The sequence below is a fragment of the Pleurodeles waltl genome, chromosome 9 (genome assembly GCF_031143425.1).
Source record: "Pleurodeles waltl isolate 20211129_DDA chromosome 9, aPleWal1.hap1.20221129, whole genome shotgun sequence".
Lineage (NCBI taxonomy): Eukaryota > Metazoa > Chordata > Amphibia > Caudata > Salamandridae > Pleurodeles > Pleurodeles waltl.
The window spans coordinates 31,835,701-31,841,700 of NC_090448.1; positions in this window are offsets into that span (position 1 = coordinate 31,835,701).

The following is a 6,000-nucleotide window of genomic DNA, read 5'->3' on the forward strand; positions in this document are numbered from 1 at the left end:
TAATGCACAGTTTGCAATATACACAGCAGGTTATATTTATAAGATATTGAATGCAAAGCAAAACAAATACTTCACCGTGTGAGAAACTATTTACAGCTTCATCTTCGTAGGGTCTGCAAGCTGATGACTCCCTGTCAGCTGCGAGAAAGAGATTTATCTACCCACACGGGATGCTGGCAACTGGCGCCTAGTTCCAGCACGAAGTCAGGCAGATCCGAATCTCAATCTCTGCAGCCTGTGACATTCGTTACAAAGGTGTGCCCCCTCCTCTCAGACTCGGGAAAACTACGCAAGCCTTTGGAGACTGGCCAGATCTCCGAGACTGGTCCTCTTCCCAAGCTCAAGCAGAGAGAAAAACAACCAATGTACACTCTCTTATCAGGTCTAGTCTACTGTGAGAAGAAAACAGCTTGGTTCATCTTGTGCAAAAACACACCTTGGAAAAATACAGCTTGGATTCTCAACTGCAATGTCTAACTTCACGTTAAAGGCAATAGGCAGCTAACCTAAATATCAAATGCAATGTCTAGTGTCATATCAAAGCCAATAGGCAGCTGAGCTGAATACAAAATGCAATGTATAATATCATGTCAAAGCCAATAGGCAGCTGAGCTGAATACAAAATGTAATATATAATATCATGTCAAAGCCAATAGGCAGAATATCTAATAGCATGTCAAGGCCAATAGGCAGCTAAACTGAATAAATCATGTCAAAGCCAATAGGCAGAATACAGAATGTAATGGCTAATGCAATGTCAAAGCCAATAGGCGGCTAGACTGGATACAGCATGTCAAAGCCAATAGGCAGAATACAGAATGTAATGACTAATGCAATGTCAAAGCCAATAGGCGGCGAAACTGGATACAGAAAGTAATGGCTAATGCCATGTCAAAGCCAATAGGCGGCTCAACTGAACAAAACATACAATGTGCTACTGGTGAACATTGAGCAACTAATATGCGCAGTGGTGAAACACAAAGTCATTGGTCAAACTCCATTAATGGCATAACACGGAGCCGAGACTAACAGTCACCATGGGCATTTCGGTGCCGAGAAAACCGGCTTCGGAGCCGAAAAAAACCTCTTATACAGAGGAACATAGGCTCTCCAAGCAACTGAAGGAGAGGCACAGGTTTGAAGAGGAGTTGGATATTGAAGAGTTTGATCAAAATCAAGCAAGAATACAGATCCATAAGGATAATGGAAGGATTCAAACTGCCCCTCCTCTCAAATTTGAGAGAGAGTTGGCTTTTCAACCACAGACAGACTGAAACTGATCAGCCAAGAGCTAAAGTGGCAAGAGAGAAAGCACCAACTCGCCATTTCTCTCCAGAAATATCACCACCACATTCACTACAAAGGACAAGGTCACCAATTGGCACGCCAACTGCACAGTCACCCACACATACTGTGCAAACACAGGATGATGTAGATCCCTGGGACCTCTACGATCCCCCTGTATCGGACAATAGCCCTGAGTGCTACCCCTCAAAACCATCGCCACCAGAGGATAGCACCTCTTATACCCAAGTCCTGGCCAGGGCTGCGACATTTCATAATGTCAGTGTGCATTCGGAGCCATTGGAGGATGACTTCCTTTTCAATACCCTGGCTTCCACGCATGCAGCATACCAAAGCCTGCCTGCGCTACCAGGCATGATTAAGCATGCACAGCAAGTGTTTCAAGAGCCAGTTAAGGGAAGAGCCATCACTCCGAGGGTGGAAAAAAAGTACAAACCACCCCCGTCGGACCCAGTGTTCATCACGCAGAGGCTCCCACCAGACTCTGTAGTGGTTGGTGCCCCAAGGAAACGTGCAAACTCGCAATCATCAGGAGATGCACCACCCCCGGATAAAGAAAGTCGCAAGTTTGATGCAGCGGGGAAAAGAGTGGCGTTGCAAGCGGCCAACCAGTGGTGTATTGCAAATTCCCAGGCCCTCCTTGCTTGTTACGACCGAGCCCACTGGGATGAAATGAGTGACCTCATTCAGCATCTACCAAAAGAGTTTCAGAAACGGGCTCAACAAGTGGTAGAGGAAGGGCAAGCCATCTCTAACAACCAGATTCGTTCGGCACTGGACTCCGCTGACACCGCCGCAAAAACTGTAAACACGGCTGTCACAATCAGGAGATATGCTTGGTTACGAAGCTCAGGATTCAAACCTGAGATACAGCAGGCAGTGTTAAACATGCAGTTTAATCAGCTGCAACTGTTTGGGCCGGAAGTGGACACAGCCATAGAAAAAAAGGACATTGACACGGCCAAAGCCATGGGTGCGCTCTACTCTTCCCAGTATAGAAGGACATTTAGAAAAACACAATTTAGGTGAGGTTTTAGACAGCAACCTTCAGAGGCATCCACCTCTCAGGCAAAACCCACCTACCAGTCCCAATACCAGAGAGGGGGGGGGGTGCGTGGATCATTCAGGGGACAATTCCCAAGATCAAGGGGAAGGTTTCAGCCTACCAAGCAGACCCCCAGTAACAAACAGTGACTCCAATGTCACACTTCCCCAACACACATCACCAGTAGGGGGAAGATTAACACACTACCACAAACATTGGTCAGACATAACCACAGACACATGGGTTCTATCAATTATCCAACATGGTTATTGCATAGAGTTCACGCATTTCCCTCCAGATGTTCCCCCAAGAGGGCACAAACTGTCGACACAACATCTAGACCTGTTACAAATAGAGGTACAAGCACTATTAACAAAACAAGCCATAGAACTAGTACCTCACCACCAAAAAGGAACAGGGGTTTACTCCCTATATTTCCTTATTCACAAAAAAAGACAAAACACTAAGACCAATTTTAGATCTCAGGACATTAAACCTCTTCATCAAATCAGAGCATTTCCACATGGTCACACTACAAGATGTAGTTCCCTTACTAAAACATGGGGAATACATGGCAACACTGGATCTAAAAGATGCGTATTTCCATGTTCGATGGCATGTGTAGCTGCAGATACACATGCTGTGCACAGCCCGCCATCTGGTGTTGGGCTCGGAGTGTTACAAGTTGTTTTTCTTCGAAGAAGTCTTTTCGAGTCACGAGACCGAGGGACTCCTCCCATTTCGACTCCATTGCGCATGGGCGTCGACTCCATCTTAGATTGTTCTTTTTCCGCCATCGGGTTCGGATGTGTTCCTTTTCGCTCCGTGTTTCGGGTCGGAAAGTTAGTTAGAATCTCGGAAAAAAACGTCGGTATTGTTTGCGTTTGGTATCGGGTTAGTTAGAACAAATCGACACTGAATTTTGAAGAGCTCCGGTGGCGCTTCGGGGTTTTTTCGATCCCCTGTCGGGGCCTGGTCGGCCCGGCCATGTGAGACTTCAAGGCTGATGGAACGGACCCCATTCCGCTTCTGCCCAAAATGCCATAACAAGTATCCGTATACGGATCAGCATCTGGTCTGTAACTTGTGCTTGTCTCCCAAGCACAAGGAGGATACTTGTGAAGCCTGTCGAGCGTTTCGGTCGAGGAAAACATTAAGAGACCGAAGAGCCAGAAGACTGCAGATGGCGTCCACGCCCACAGGATAAGAGCGTTTCGAGGAAGAAGAAGCTTTCTCCATCCACGAGTCGGACTCTGAAGAGCTCGACGCCGAAAACCGTGAGTAAGACGTCGAAAATCAAGACTCACGAGAAGTCAACAAAAGCCCAGGGAATGCCACCGCCAACAGGCCATGGCTTAACCCAAAAATTGGGTGACCGATCCAAGGCACCGAAAAAGGGCATGCTGGTGTCGAAGTCATCCGGCTCCGGTCGAGATACCGCCACACAGCAACCTCGGAGCCGAGACAGCGGCTCCGAGAAGATTCGGCACCGAGACAGCGGCACCGAAGAATTTCGGCCCCGAGACACCACGCCGAAAATAAAAAAGGTTTCTTCGGAGCCTAAAAAGACAACCGAAAAAAATTCGGTTCCGAAACATCCAGCCTCGGAGCCGAAAACAGGTTCCTACACAGAGGAACAAGGATTAACCTCCCAAATGCAAAAGCATAGATTCAGAGAGGAACTTGAAGCTGTAGAGCCAGACTATACACAGAGAAGGCTCCACATTCATGAGGACACAGGGAAAATAACCACTCTTCCCCCAATTAAAATAAAAAGAAAACTTGCCTTTCAACAAAAAGACAAGCAGCCACAGGCAAAGGTGGCAAAGAAGACAACTCCACCACCGTCTCCACCACCATCAATGCATGCATCACCAGTAACAACTCCACCACTGATGCACTCCCCAGCTCATACTACAATGAGTCAAGATGATCCCGATGCATGGGACCTTTACGATGCTCCAGTATCAGACAACAGCCCAGATTCGTACCCTGCAAGGCCGTCACCACCTGAGGACAGTACATCTTACACACAGGTGGTCGCAAGGGCAGCTGCTTTTCACAACGTCACCTTGCATTCCGAACCAATTGAGGATGACTTTTTGTTTAACACCCTATCCTCCACCCATAGCCAATACCAAAGCCTACCTATGCTCCCAGGAATGCTAAAACATTGAAAACAAATCTTTCAAGACCCAGTTAAAGGCAGAGCCATAACTCCAAGGGTGGAAAAGAAATACAAGCCACCACCAACAGATCCAGTTTATATTACAACGCAATTAACACCAGACTCAGTAGTTGTCGGGGCAGCTCGTAAGAGAGCGAACTCTCATACCTCAGGGGACGCACCACCTCCAGACAAGGAGAGTCGCAAATTTGATGCTGCAGGCAAAAGGGTTGCAGCACAAGCAGCAAACCAATGGCACATTGCCAATTCACAGGCACTTTTGGCACGTTATGATAGAGCTCATTGGGATGAAATGCAGCATTTCATAGAACACTTACCCAAAGAGTTCCAGAAAAGGGCGCAACAAGTGGTGGAAGAAGGACAAAGTATCTCAAATAATCAGATACGGTCTTCAATGGATGCAGCAGATACGGCTGCAAGGACAGTAAACACTGCAATAACAATAAGAAGGCACGCATGGCTGCGTACTTCAGGGTTCAAGCCGGAAATTCAGCAAGCTGTGCTAAATATGCCATTTAATGAACAGCAGTTGTTTGGGCCGGAAGTCGACACTGCTATTGAGAAACTCAAGAAAGACACTGATACAGCCAAAGCCATGGGCGCACTCTACTCCCCGCAGAGCAGAGGCACTTTTCGCAAAACACCTTTTAGGGGAGGGTTTCGAGGTCAACCTACAGAAACCACAACATCACAAGCAAGGCCCACTTACCAGAGCCAATATCAGCGGGGAGGTTTTCGGGGGCAATATAGAGGGGGACAATTCCAGAAAAATAGGGGAAAGTTCCAAAGTCCCAAAACTCCTCAAAATAAGCAGTGACTTACAAGTCACACAAACCCATCACATAACACCTGTGGGGGGAAGACTAAGCCAATTTTACAAACATTGGGAGGAAATAACAACAGACACTTGAGTCTTAGCAATTATCCAGCATGGTTATTGCATAGAATTTCTCAAATTCCCTCCAAACGTCCCACCAAAAACACACAGTATGTCAAAACAACATATAGACCTTCTAGGACTAGAAGTTCAAGCATTGCTACAAAAAGAAGCAATAGAATTAGTACCAAAACTACAGAGAAACACAGGAGTTTACTCACTGTACTTTCTAATACCCAAAAAAGACAAGAGTCTGAGACCAATACTAGATCTCAGAACATTAAATACCTACATCAAATCAGACCACTTTCACATGGTTACATTACAAGACGTAATCCCACTGCTCAAACGACAAGACTACATGACAACACTAGACCTAAAGGATGCGTACTTCCATATACCAATACATCCTTCACACAGAAAATATCTAAGGTTCGTATTCCAGGGAATACATTACCAATTCAAAGTGTTGCCATTCGGAATAACAACTGCACCAAGAGTTTTTACAAAATGCCTGGCAGTAGTAGCTGCACATATCAGAAGGCAGCAAATACATGTGTTCCCGTACTTAGACGACTGGTTAAT